Genomic DNA, 15535 nt, shown 5'->3' with positions numbered 1-15535 from the left:
AACGCACACAAACACATCGCAAACTATTCTCCAGCTGTGGACCAGAGAGGCGTTCACACCCCCACCCCCCCATCCATCTCTATCCTCCTATTGTGTTGATAAATGCAACATAATAGTGTCATTTTATCGCTGTTCTGCGCCGAGGAATCCCCAGGGGACAACCGATGGTGAGACAGAATGAGGATGGCGAGGGGCTTTTTTTTAAATGGAGACATGCTGGCTGACGGCGTCTCTGGGGAAGCAAACCTGTGACATAATCAAAATAGCAATCAAGACAGTGGGTGACGGGATGTTTGTGTTGGATTTTAATGTTTGATAATCAGCAACAAGTGACGACAATCAGCAACTAGTGTGGAAGTGAACCAGCTCAGAGTGGAGGAGAAACGTGAAATATACAGCGGGGTCCGAAAGTCTGAGAGCACACTGACGATCTCTAATATCGTCACATAAACATGGAAATAAACAGAAACTTTGAGCATGGAACGCAAAACGCTTTACAGAAACTGGATCAGTCGTATCCAGAGCACGATCAGGCAGAGCCGAAGACAGCACACCGTCAGAAGAGCAATACATCGAGCCCAGTTCACTGTGAGATGGACAAGCAGGTCGTGACAAGGTCAATATTTATACTGGAGAAAGTCCTAAATAAGCACAAAAAAATATTTAAAAAATATATATGTGCATATCAGATTGGTTCACTGTAAGCAGAGTGTTAAATCTTTTCTGTTTCTGTCTCTTGTATTCAGAAGAAATACTGCTGATGAGATAAGCCAAGGTCAACCTCGACACAACATCTCTCACTGTTATTATGATTTTCTATGTTATTGTGCTTTCCTGTGTGTGTGTGTGTGTGTGTGTGTGTGTGTCCCTCACTGTGTGAATGTATGTGATGCACATGCTTTGTATACTGCACATGTGGGCGAGTGTTTGCCACCAGAATTACCATTAGTTGTTTGTTCGTGCAGATGTGTGTTTATTACAAAAGCGAACACGAGTTCACTTGCTGGTGTTTTGCATATAAATGCATGTTTGAGTGTTGCACAGTGACGGGCTCGTCTTCAAGAGGGCTGTGACACTAATAGAGGTCACTCAGCTACTTTTAATCCTCCCAGTCAGTGGTGAAGAAAGTCATATTCCACAGATCATCACGCCTATTGCTGTGTGTGTGTGTGTGTGTGTGTGTGTGTGTGTGTGTGTGTAAGAGAGAAGAAAAGCATCCATGTGTTCATCCGCATTTAAATGTTATTTCTGTTAGTCAATGATGAGAAGAAATAATGCTGCTGTTATCACTTCAAGTGGAAATGGGGGTGTTTTCATTTCACTAATGACTAGTGTGTGTGTGTGTCTGTGTGTGTGTGTCTCTGTGTGTGTGTGTGTGTGTGTGTGTTCCTCTCTTTACAACCAATGATTGTGAAGTTGAAGGTCACATCCAATCAGGATAGAAATGTCTGGTTGACACATTCATGCATGTAATGTGTTTATGGTGTGGACCTGTAGGTGTTCTGGGCTCGGTTCTGTTTCTGTTTTTATCTCCACCATCAGATTAAAATAGATTTCATCATTTACTTCTTGTTTTTCCACAAAAGATCTTTTGCAACCCAACAGCAGAATAAATGTGAGTAAAAGAAGTATATTTCTGCAAAAACCACAGATGATAAAACACGTTTCTTTATGCTACAACTTTACATTTGTTTAGGTTGAATTTTTTTTTATTTTCGGTCCGACTTCTGATGAAAAAGCCGGTTTGTGTCGCCACTAAAACGACTGGAAATGTCTTCAAAATATCCTGCTGGCTTTAATAACGGCACCACCTTCAACTCCACCTCCTGGAAGTGAAAGTCAGCTAGTTTGGTACAAATGTCAACCTTGGACGTATCTGTGGTTTGTAGAAATGTTAACCGCTAACATTACATCCTGGAGACGGGGCTGATTTGTTGTGGTGTCCTCATTCAAGACAGATCTCATGTAAACGGTGTTGAAAAGTGTCGCAGCAAATAAATAAAATAAAATCAGATTTTAATGAGCATCTCTTTAAACTGATTTGCTTCTCTTTAGTCCCAAAAACAAAATAGTATTAATAAATATAGAATCAAGCTTTATCATTCCTGTAAATACTTTTAATTGTTTTCTTCTGATCTTATTCAAATCTACAACACACAGAAATCCTGCCGTCACAAACCAGCAGGTGAATATCATTTTATTTAATCAGGTTTTACAGCTGAAGTCTCTGAGATCCCAAACAGAACAAATGTGTCATGTTCTGTCGTCGACATGTGGTCGTCTTAAATCATGTTTATGACCCGATTCCTATATAATTATACATCCCTCACTAGCTGGGTTGTAACACAGAAATAAAAGATGTTTGTCAGAAGTGATTCATTAATGTTTAGTCTCAAATGTAAATGAAAGGTGTGTGTCTGTGTGTGTGTGTGTGTGCAGCCTGTCCATGTTTGTACATGTGTTTTTTTGCATGTTGTTGTCTCCCATCTGTTTTTGTTAAGCTGTATCTCCGAGTTATAATTCATAAAAATGAGCTTGCAAGTGTGTTTTTGCTTGCATCCGCGTTTCTGTGGTTGTCTGTGGGTCAGTGAGAGTTCGGTTGTAAGAACATTTTAGGTTTCTTCTACATGCTGGTTGTTCTTTGTCACTCGGTGTTTGTTGTTGTTGTGTTGTGTGCCGTCTTTATTTAGTTTACACTCTCTGTATCGCTGCCTTTATGGACAGTGTAAGGGAAATTCCCACAACAGTAAGTGTGGGTACATTTTTCTCTGAGATTAAATGTGTGCATGTGTCTCACACAGTGTGTAGATGTGTGTGTGTGTGTGTGTACGTGTGTGTGGAGGAGGAAGAGGGAGGTCACAACCCATTACTCACGGCTAGCTGTGTTTACTCTCATCTAATAGGAAAAACAACATCGATGGCTTCCACCACATTATAAATCGATATATTACCCAAACACGGTATAAATCATGTTGCCGTTGCTTTGTCGGAGCAATGGACTCTTCTACATTGATTTGTGCATAGATTTAATAACGGGCCCCCAACAGGCGTAGAGGATCACTTGGCTGCTATCTAAATTAAGCTCTCCAGGATGTAATCACACCTCAGTCCATTAAATGGGCTGCCTCAGCTCATAGACTTTAAACGTGGGACTCTGGGGCCTCAGTTGGAGTCGGGGGGCCTGCAGTTTAAGAAAACAAAGGTTTGAGAACCAAATCGTAGGCTGTAAAAAGAAACAAGTGGTTGGACCTGTTGGAAGGAACAGCTTTTTTTTGGCAGAAATGCGCTGGCTGTTCGCTCAGGACCGCTGAGATGAAGCTTTTGTGTGCTGAGAGAAAAAATGCTGCACGTGCGTCTTGTCTCTACGACAGAAATATCTTGACAGCCGCCGTTGTATGATCCACACTGATCCTTTGTGGTTTACTATCTGTTTGACATCAGGACATCTGAGCGAGGAGGATGTGGGTGATGACATCATCCATTGGAGACTGAATATTATCGCTGAGGCCACGAGAAAGAGAGAGCCACGGTGACGTCACCAGAGCCTTTCTGAAAAGTTGAGAGATTTTCATCTTGAGGCCGCCTGCTGCGGCAGACACTGGCGCTCAGAAAAAAAACACAATGTGGACACGACGGGCTCAGGTAAAGAATAGTTTCTTCTTTTCTGGTTATAATATTTAATCAGGGGGCCTTCAGCAGTCATAGAGGATGACTTAGCTATTATCTTGATGAAGTGGTGTTAATTTTTGCAATTCAAATTAAATTTGATCACTTTATATCACTTAAATATCTCGCCCAAGTGCTACAGTTGACAATGAGCCAGATGCTAACACTGGAATATTCATGTGGTCATAAAGGGGATGGGGTTAAGGAGCCTTGTTCTCCAGAGGTAAAGTCCTGTCAATGACCCGAACTCCCCCGACTCGGACTGTTCTCTCTCTTCATACTACTGCACCAGAGGGGTGCTTCAAGAAGTGACGCCAGAGAAGGAACCACAGCGTCAAACCAGACGGCTGTATCTGACTTGGCTGGTAATGTAAATGAAATGAAATAAAAGTGCTGTTGTTATAATCGTGTCATTCCACTAAATGGGATTCTTCAGCTTATAGACTTTACCAGTTGGACGTCAAAGATAAAAAAAAAGATCTGACATGAACTGATAAGTGTAACCGCCTGCAAAGACTTTCAAACAGGAGGGAGTCTCAACATGAACTGTAGCTCTGGCTTTCAAAAAGGACCTTTTGTAGATAATACAGCCACCGAATAAAAGAGCAAAGCAAATCTAGAGAAGAAGTAAATAAATCTGTCAGTAGACGGTGAACACTCTTACAAAGAAAGCAACAATCTCAAAGCATCAAACTAGAGCGAGCATCAGCGACACTTAACCGAGATGAAAACCTCCTCGAGATAAAAAGACACAGCGACGTGTGATGCCGAAGTGACCCTTATTTATTTTGGATGGTTTGCTTTTGGTCGTTAGTCACAGAATACTGTTTACTATGATGTTAGTCCAGTAGAGAAACCATGAGGAGAAGGACTGCTTGGGTCATGAGTTGAGGCCAAAATCAACTAAACAATCAGAGTTGCAGATTCTCATTAAAGCTGCTCTAATTCATATTATTCACCCTCAGAGTGACCCCGAAAAATCTGTTAATTTAAATGCTAATTAAAAGTAATTTGTTGGTTTTAAGACATGGAGTTAGGATCCCCTGGGTTCTGTTCGGGAGTCCGCTTGATTTATTTTTCTGCCTGATATCAAGCTAATGTGTTAGCAAGAAACACCTGAGACACACACAACATGGCTGTTCAATCAACTGTCAAAATCACTCAGTCAACAATCATGTTTAGATCGAAGATATTTGTGTTTGTTCATCAGCCTAAAAAATTAGAAGATTTTATATTTTTTAAGCTCCTGTTGCTGAGATAATTGAAATATTGAGTTTCTTTCCCAGCTCGTCAAATATTGACGCTTTTGGGTGGCGGCCGACCCGATCTACATTCCCAAATCGTCTTACTTATCTCACCAACAGGAGCTTTGACATTCTTATTTGGATATTGTGGGTGTATTTTCACTTGGCTGGCAATGATCGTCTGTAAAGATGCTCTTACAAAAATAAAGTGTGTGTGTGTTGGTGCATGTAAGCCACTTAACACAAGAGCAGTGTACACTGAATGAATTCACAACCGTCTAATTACAAGCCGAACACAGATGTTTAGCATTGTCCATCAGCTGTCAGGCATGAGACGCCATTATGAGACCACTACAGCTGCCACGGCAACAGAGAAACCTCTTTACTGATAATCCAAAGCAGCTCTGAAGCCTGCATTCTCCGTCCCTTACATAAAGCTGGAAATAACACTGAGAGAGAGAGAAATAATGAAAGAAGAAAATTGTGACACTTCAAACAGCATATGTTGGGATAATTAGCAAACCCAAACAATTTGCATTTTAGACACCTCGCCAATTATTTTCATTTCAGCGTTCCAGAGTGGCGGAGAGAGGGAGAGGAAGGGAGGAAGGAGCGAGGGTGAGAGTGAAACGAGGGGAGAGAGAGAAAAATACATGAATGACAAAGAAAGACACTGGAAGAGACGAAGGAGGCAGTGGAAGACAGCAGGAGCCAGACGGGAAGATGGAGAGAAAGAAGTGATAGAAAGGTGCAGAGAGGGAAACATTTATTCCCTTTAATGCAAACATCCATTTGGTTGCAGCAGCAAGGTGTAAATAGAGCAGACAATTAATTGGAGATGGATGCAAGTGGGTGGAAAACCTGCTCAAGGGCAATAAACACTTACTGCCAGAGTTGTTTTCACTTGGTGGAATGTAACACCAGCACTGATTGGACTGCCCACGGTGGCCAACACCAGAGTCTCATTTATCACGGCCTTCCAGAACGATCCATAGCACCATCTCCAAAAAGTCTGTCGAAGTTCACACAACTAAAAGAGATTCTGCTGAAGAAGAAGATTCTCTCCATGGAAGGAAAACCAGGCGGAAAACTACGACTCTGCATCAGAAGGAAGCTTTTAAAAGATGTAACGTTGCTCTGCATGGAAACTACTGTGTGGTAAGAGTTAGCAAATGAATGGAAGTTTGTGCGTCGTTAGCATGCATTAGCATAAGCGTCAATGGAATGTGATGAATACGATTCCTGAAATACTTTGCCTAAGTACAATTTGAAAATACTTGTTCTTCACTTGACTATATTCTGCTACTTTACACCTCTAGTGGCCTCTAGTGGCCGTAGTCATTATTTCAGCAGCAAAGGAGGAAGTCAGGGGAAGTAGTTTAAAGCAACATTATGTACCTTTTTTTACCAAATGAGCACAGAATGGCAATATCTACATAATCTTGCTTTAAATAGCGACAAAGTCCACATAGAGAGGAGGTCGGGGATGGTTGGGTCGGACCACCAGGCAGACTGCTGTTCATGTCCAGTGTGAAACCAACAGTCGCTGGTGAGTTGTTTTAACTTACTACAACACGTATACAACGTAACTGCAGTTATGTGAGTACGTAGGTACATTTGTAACACAAAATACATAAGTAACAGTTATTTTAACGATGTTTTTCTTCACCTAAATAAACAGCAAATGAACGATGAAAGTCTGGTATATCTGCTGCTGGTACAACAGTCAGTTTAATATCAGATACTTTAAGAGCTTTATCGAGTAATGTTCACTGACATGACTTTCACTTTTACCGAAACAATAATTTAACAGAATATCTTTACTCAAGTAGGACTATTGGGTACTTTTTGAAACAGCTGAGTCAGAGAGCTAACTGTCCGTTCCCCTAACAGATTAATGCTCAGAGATGTTTGAACAACCCAAAAGATTCACAGCTGTTCTGAAAGTTTTTCTCGAATCCTTACAAAATCTTCTTTGATAGCAAAAAAAAATCTGTCTGCAGCACAAGAAAGGATTCTTTTAATCTGTTTACTGTTTAATCCAAATATAGCCGCTATTATCAGGCTGCAGTTTGAAAAAGCAAAAGCAAATTAATTACAGGTCTGTGGTGGGACAGAAACTATTCATGGAAGTGGGACGAGCTACACACCCATCCACCACCACAACCTCCATTAATGTACTGGCTGTAACGTCGACACCGTGTTTAAAATCCTCTGATATCAACGTAATTCCTCATTTTTTTTAAAGAAATAAAGGTTAAACATTTTTGTGTTTCATACAAAATGTATTTTACAATGTGATTTAGTTCTTTAGGAATGTAAATTTCTAGCAGACAGGGTTGACTGTCCACATGTTTTTCCAGCACACTCTGCTTTACATTCATTTACTCACAGAGTCTGTGAAACTGGCCTATTTTCCAGCGAGCAGCTCCACTGCACCAGTTAAGTGTTTCCTCGCTCAAGGAAGTTTCAATTGTAAATGAAGAAAAACACGTTTCTGTGTCACGTTGAGTGAGCGTCTTGTTGGATTCTTCTGAGGACACTGTAAATTAACTTCTTGTCATCACAGAACCAACATTGATGTCTTTGATTTTCAGAAACATGTGGAGTTAATTAACCAACACAGAAACATAAACAGCTTAAAAACATGTTTTATGGGTCCGTGAAGAACCCTAAAACACTGTACCATGGGGACACTGTCAGCTTTTGTTTTTCAAATATTCACGATCGTCTGTGTTTGTTTGTGGACTTGAGTCAATACGGCACGGATCGCCTCGAAGTCTTTATTAATTCAGTTTTTTTTTATTTCAGTCTGTGAAGACGAGGAATCTCTTCCTCCCAGTCTGAGCATAGTTGTGAATGAAGCAAAGATCAACATGACATCTTAATTTCCCCTGTGTGTTTCCCTTCAATATCTCTCACTCTCTCTGTCTTTAGGTACCACTGACTGTTGGTCTGTCCTCCCTCTCTCACTGAATTGTCTCTGCCCATCACGTCCTCCCTCCCGAGCGTATTACAGCTCACATTGTATCGAATAGAAACCCGTAGGCCAGGTGTTGGAATACATTGGTTTTCTAAATGTCAGAGAAAACCTCCCTGTTGATGAAACTTATGACAAGTCAAATGTGGCTCACGTCCAAACATAGTGTAATAGATCCTCTATTGAAACACGACTAATTCATACATCCATCCAATATGAGCGAGCATGCGGACACCTTAACAAAATATGTGGACGTGTGAACACTTAAATGTGAGTAAAGGCGAGATGTGTATTTACTCTCTTTCAGGTAAATCAATCATGTCCCCTGAGGCTGCGGATGTTTGCCCGGCCTGCCTGATATCAGGTAAATAGGATGTTTCTACTGAGGTGAGATGTGAAAGCAGAACTTACTTTTTGCAGAACCCACTTTTAGTAGTCAAACTAATTTAATTAAGCTATTAAGTCTCTGCATGATCAGCAGCTCCGTGTTTGCAGTTTTCTTTATCAAACATGCTAAACGGCCTGTTGTGCAGTTTGGGAAGAAAACACGGACTGAACTGTGGGAATCATCTGTTGCCTTGTTGTGTTTTCAGCCTGCAGTTGTTTTTGTGTTTCCCTGAAAACACACAAAAGAAAGCCTCAACGTGGATTTGCATTTGTGGTGTTCATTGTTGCTTTTGGGTGTATCTTATTAAGGGTTCAAGATATGAGTGTTTTTCCTGCTCTATGCTTGAGAGCGGCTGACTTACTCCACTAATAATTTACAAACCTGACTAAACATTGTTAGGTGCTGACCTAACTGGCACCACGAGCGCCCAGACACACCGATATAGTACTTACAATTACTCGGTTAAAATCACACTAGAGCTGACACAGTTGTTGATTATATAAAGAAATCATACACAAATATCCTCCAATTAAATTTTAGAAACAGCTGTTTGACTGGACTGCAATGCACACGTGTTCAGGGCTGCCATTAAGCTTTTTCTGGTAAGGACAAGTATGTGAAAACGTGTCATTAATACGGTATCTCCCAAACAAATAAACTCACAGGCTATAAATGTCACAGCAGCAACATGTGGTGCACATTTAGACACAGTGGGGAGGAGGTCCCCATATGATTCACCCCGACAACAGGACAATATATGACGAAGCATTTCACATGTACGACCAAGACGCTTATTTGTCTCAGACAAGTTATAACATTTATTGTACAGCCCTCCATGTTTTACTCACAAGCTTTGAAGCTCATGAACTGGGGTCAGCGAAACATTAACCCGGCCAACATTTGTTCATTATTTGTGAAACCTGACAACTTCCAGCCAGGCTGAACTAACAAGTTGATGCAGCAGACTGCCCAGTGATATTAACTTAACGTTAGCCAGTGTTGATCTGCTTAGTTAACATGAGAACTAACAGTTAACTAACTCACTGTGGAATTAATAGCAGAGTGGCGCAACTTTAAGTGTCTCTCTCGTTAGCTGTATTCTTCCCATTTAATCTGCGGCTCAGTCTCCCTTCACTGCTTTGTGTTTTCCTTCCTGCAGAATCATAAATTGTCTCCTTTATTCTACTGAACTTACTGAACAAACCCTTTTTGTGTTCCAGCCATCATGTTGTTGTCATTTACTCCCTGTTGGTTTGGGACAGCATCACTGGGGATTCTGGGAAACTGAGCGCATCACATCAATCTGCACGTCAAACAATGAGAGGGATGTATTGTTTATATTTTCACAGACAGACGAGACGCACAACTGGGGGAAAATATCATGCATTGTTTGAATGTCCGAACACCGAACAAGGGCTGCAGATGCTTTTCATATTCAAACTCGGAGAACCTAGAAGCAACATAGGCAAGACGGGAGCCAGAGCTGAAAATTCCTGCTGGACTTGAATGTCTCTTCATTGCCTTGAAAGCATGTAGACCGTTTCTATTGAGACAAGCTAATGGAGCTAGCTCGCCCAGCAGTCGATCTCTCTCTCTCCCATCGACTTAAACAATAATCCAGTCAGATCATCCAAACAAGATTGTTTCACTTTAATAAAATTCAAATGTCAGTCCTCTAAATGAACTGATGTATTGGTCTACTGCACAGAAAAAATAGATATGATATTATGTTTCATTTTTTGCACAATTTGAGCAATGTCCCCTCATTTGTTGTGATAAATGATAAGTTATCTCACCGTCCAAAATGTTTTAGCAATAAAAGACTCATAATCAACGAGCTCGCCTTTCACAGCGTGACATCAGTCCTTCCTGTTTGTGGCTGGAAACTGTCAAAGGAAGGCAAACAGTATCAACATTTGTAATTATAAAGCCCAGCCAAATGACTTTGGCTCATCTAAAATTGAAATCCTGGTGCCACGCCTGGCCGGAGCTGCTTTTATTCCTGTTATTTACTGAGACAGGAAGATGGCTCGGTGTAATTTCACTGTTACTTGAGGTTCAGACACATGAACCTGCTCACTGATGTTTTACCTGCGAGGTTTTAAGATTGCATGTGCTTCCAGGTGAAGATGCATCTGATGCTTTTACACCTTTTCCACATCTACCTAGCATCCGTCTCTAATGCTTCTGGGATGCATTAACACTCACTAATCTCTTCAAGATGCATGAAGTGTGAATGGAGTGAAAGGTTCCTGTGACCAGCTTGTCTCAAAGAATCATTAACGTAAACCTTTGTTCATGTGTCTTGACCTATTTTCTGACCACAGCTCACATGAAATACTGTATATAAACACCACAGACACACACAGTACCACACATGTACATTACAGCACAACGCCGTGACATTTATGCATGAATTAAGAATGCATGTGCCGTTAGACCTACATACAAAACTACATTATTTAACAAGCAACAAAGAGCAGCAGAGATGTTTTTCCTGCTGAGCTGAACATATTCCTTCAGTAAAAATGTGTTAATGGCTTAAAATGAAAACATTCTTCATTCTCTCTTTGATGCTGTCAGGTTCGCCAGTTTGAAGGCGCCTGTCTCTACACATGATAAAAGCTCGTCTTGTACTTGTTTTAAATAACCATTACTGCCTCATCCTCTCTCACTGTTGTTGTCTTGTTTAATTATTACTGAGTGGTGTCTGGAAACCAGAGATCCACTTAATTTTATTCATTTTTAACAGTGTCTGAACTGCTAAGAAACAGGAAACCTTTCCCTGTATCTCTGTGTGAGATTACATTGTTAGTCATTTGCTAGAAACACACACGCACACACACACAGTGAAGCCTGCAGCACCCTCCCTGGAGCAGTTCAGTGTCTTGCTCAAAGGCTCTTGAATAATGTCGCCTGGCACTTTGAATGTAAAACCCGCCACCTTCTGGTCCGCAGCTCACAGCTGGAGTGTTCCCAGTTGATACCAGGCTCGAGCCAGCAGCCCATCTGATTTTCATTCTGCCTCTTTACCGCCGGGCCAACTCGTTCCCCGGCGACTCACTGTGGAGATTTCCCATTTTCATGTATTTTAATTGCAGAATGTGGCATTTGGAGCTTCGTTCAGGCTATGTTTGTATTTTTCACCATCGCCAGGCTCATTTTAAACACTCCCACTCTCAGCTTGTGGTTATATTTAACGTTTGGCAGAATATCATTCAGTTTCCATCCATACAAGATGAAACAGTTCTCGTATTTGATCATAAACTGAGCTCATATTTGTTCAAATTAATATCATAACATCAGACCTACACGTGCCCTAATGATGCAGCAGTGATAAACATTATAAACCTGTTAATTTACACATTCACACAGTGGGTGATTTTTTGCCAGCAGTCCTTCCTGTGATTGGCAGCTGCAGCTATGTTGTTTGTAGCCTGGATTCCTCATCTGTTCGTCTGATATTATAGTTCAGCTTCGTTTAATGTAAAATATGCCGCTCTGCTGCCAGACTTGTTTCTGATTGGTCACGTGCTGTAAACACTGACCCTTTATGTGAACACACTCACGGCCAGATGTAGAAAAACTTGGGTCGACTCACCCAGTTGATAACCACGTCCACAGCTAGGATGAACTGACAAAGGTGGATGAAAATGGGCTGGTTAAATATCAGGAGGACTGATGAGGGAAGTGAGGACAGGTGAGGACAGGTGAGGACAGGTGGATGGCTGAGGAAGTCAGGTGATGGTGAGCGGAGGGAAAGCTCTGAGGGCAGCTGGTGTACAGACTGGTGTACAGTTTGATGAAGAGTGTGACATGGACTCAAAGAAATGTCTCGACCAATCACATTAGCCTACACTACCTGGTATATATAAGACAGACACTCACAAAGGACACATCCGGACGGCACCAGTCCAATAATAACTATCCTATTAAAAATAATGATGCAGTCCAATGATACAACCACAGGTCATATGACAGCACAGTGGACTCCAGTAAAATTACCAGTAAAATTAGGTCCTTCATTGTAATGCATGGTTCTGTTGTTACTATGGCCACACTGAGCTCATAAAGCCATGCTCATATACGGGCGTGTCAGCTGTCCTCGCCGCCCTCGTTACTGCAGCTCCCAGCTTTCCATCTTTACGCAGCAGCTATAACTGTGTGCTATTTGACAGCAGCGTAATTAACGGCACATGGTTTAGATTACAGTTTATCAGCATGGGGTGACAGTGTGCCCTCTTAACCTATTCCTGCTGCTTCTATGTGTATGTATGTATCCACATGAGGCCACAGAGAGGCACTCAGATGGTGAAAATAATTAGGAGTTGTCAGATACTGACCAATCAGAGAGGAAACGGGATCCTACTTCCTATGAAGGTCAGGTCTTTAATGCAGTAAAAGCACATTCATAAAACTTTAAGATGCATTTATAAGGCTGATTATATTGAAACGCTTCACTAATGTTTATAATCATCCACGACAACTTATATCAAGGTTTATAAAATATTATAAGTGGTGGACATAATGTATATGTTCAGCAATCATAATGATTTATGCCTCTATAATGTGACAGCAGTGTTTGAAAGAAGAGTCCTGGGATTCACAGCACTTTATAACTACCACGACTTTAGCTAATCATAAGGACATACACCACTTGTATACCAAAATTAGCGTGTATATGCTTGTTAAACATGAGTGAACCCACTAAACAAAGGCTTCACATTCCCAGTGGACGACTTTGCCTTTCTGTTACATTTGTCATCACAAACGGACCAGAAAAAAACAGCAGAATCATAGATCATACTTCATCAGACTGTATCCACAAGAAGGTAAAACGCAATTTAAAAAGCCTTAATCAATAACATGCTGATTTAGATGCATCTTTCTTCTCTATCATCAACAGCAACACCGATCAGGCAATCTCAGCACTGACTGAACGATGTTTAAGAGCTTCTTGAACAGTGATGGATGGAAAAGTAAAAACAAGCCAATGGCCTTAACTTAAACATGCGTCATAGCATCGAGCCTGAACAAAGACGAAACACCTGTGACTACTGCAGAGTCACTTAACACGGGACTGAATACCGATTGGACCCGCAAAGACCACAGAAGATGGACCCACATCGTGTCCTGGGAACAATATTTGCGTTTCTGGTTCGATGGATTCCAGCTTTATCTTTTTAAAACAACTCGTTGCTTTGAGCCTTTCAACCATCGAGGTGTTCGACACTTAATTATTTTAGGATATTCAACAAAAAGTTGTGCCGTCCACAGACCAGCTCTGTTTTGCTACTACCATGTTTTTGTCCCCCTCAGAAGCAACCAGAAACAAATGATGGGATAAAGTGGTTACATGCTTATTAGACGCTGTTGAACAACAACGTCCGATCAGACTGCATCAGATCAGTCTACATGAGGCATTTTTATTCTGATCGGGCCACTATTCTGCTCATTACTGGAACATTAGGGTCCATGTAAACGCAGCTACAGACAGGTTCTGAACCGCTCCAGTGTTACTGTAGAGGTGTTGGGTTTCCATTGGCCCGGTGGTCGGATGGCAGCAGCACAGAGCAGCTCCAGGTGAGCCTTGAAACTTTGCCCAAATGCTGTGAAAATCACCATCAACCAAAATGACTCCATGTACTTTATTTAATTTTTAATGTGCTTTTTAACCTTCAGGTTAACGATGTTAGAGCCCGGCCCGGTGCCAGGTTCCGTCACGTAGCACTGAATTTCAAGGACTTTGTCAAAGTAACTTCCTGAGTCCCTGCGCGTCCTCCCCACACACCTGCTGGGACTCAAACCAACAAACAGGATATGAGGTCACAGCATGATATATCACCGTGCCAACCCTCAATGGGCGGGCCGCTGGACCGCAAATAAATCTCTCCCCAGTTGATCATCTGTTGGTGTGTATGTGTGTGCACCTGTGCCAACAGGTGTGTGTATACATGACACACATAAACAAATATTTGTGCATGTTTTCCATTACGTGCATGTGTGTATGTGCATGTGCACCCACAGATGCTTGTGTCTTCCTATGAGAGCGTGTGAAGCTTTGTGTGAGCTTTGTAAGCATAAAAAACAAAATACAAAGCAGATTACACACCCCACACTGCGAGCACATACAGCACTACAGTCGTCTCCGTCCTTTGAATTCCTCCGGTGTCAACAAAATAGATTACATCAAAAGCTGTTTGTTTCTGTAAGGTAGGATGAAACCCGATCCGTACTCGCTGCATTCATCGCTTTAGCGTTGGTAGTCAGATAACGGCATGCATAATCAAAAGGGTGTTTCTTTTATTATCAACGAAACAGAGAAATATAATAGGATTTTCCCTGTTGCGTGTCAAAGAGGAAACCAGTGAAACAGACGCTTTGAAGCGAGGGTTTAGTTAGATGTAGCTTCTGGCAGCAAGGTCACAGATGCTAACCCTGCAGCCGAGCTTCAGCAGAGGATATTTATCTGGTCTTCACCTGCTGGACGACTGAAGGACACTTAAAGCTCCCATGAAGACAAAACGTTTAAGTGTTTTTATCACATGTATGGCTTTGCAGGTATTCTTACTGGTACTTTAGAGTTTGTAATTTCCTGTAAAAGGATAAAAAAGGATATATGACTCACTGCACTCAGGGGCACCTACTAATTTTTCATCCAATAAACGCTCCCTTAATTTTTATGACCCTGCCATGGATGTATAAAAAGAAGGAAGCGGCAGAGTGTTTCTGTACAAAACCATAACTTTATAACTTCATTCACTGACCTGTGTGATACTGGATCTTATTTTTATGGAAAAAGTGTTTTCTGATGTCCTCATCTGGCAGATTCCCCTTTGTTGACACGATTTGAAACCTGGAACACAGCACAACAACATTTAAGTTTCCCACCACAAAAGTGACGTCAGAGGAAAACGGCCACAGTGTGAATATGGTCTATGAACATCTGAGGACCGGGGCCGTGCACAGCCTCCGAGAATGATCACAGCCAGTTACAGCGCCGAGGTCATGTGCAGAGTTTCCTGATGGACAGATACCGGATGTTGCTTTGTTGCTAAAATAACTGCTGCTAAATTTAACTGCCCTTAGCCAGTTAGCAATCTTATTTGCTGACTCAAACCCGGCAAGAAAACCATTTCATACTGCCCTCCCTGTCCTCAAGTTGGCCTCTGTCTTCTCAGAGGCTGTCTGGTCCCATCACATCCAGCCGAGTTCACTGGGAGCTGCCAGTCTGGACAGTCACCAGGCCGCCAGCTT

Source organism: Pagrus major, chromosome 6 (genome assembly GCF_040436345.1).
Source record: "Pagrus major chromosome 6, Pma_NU_1.0".
Lineage (NCBI taxonomy): Eukaryota > Metazoa > Chordata > Actinopteri > Spariformes > Sparidae > Pagrus > Pagrus major.
The sequence above is the reverse complement of the archived record's forward strand: the minus strand, read 5'-3'. Positions refer to the sequence as shown.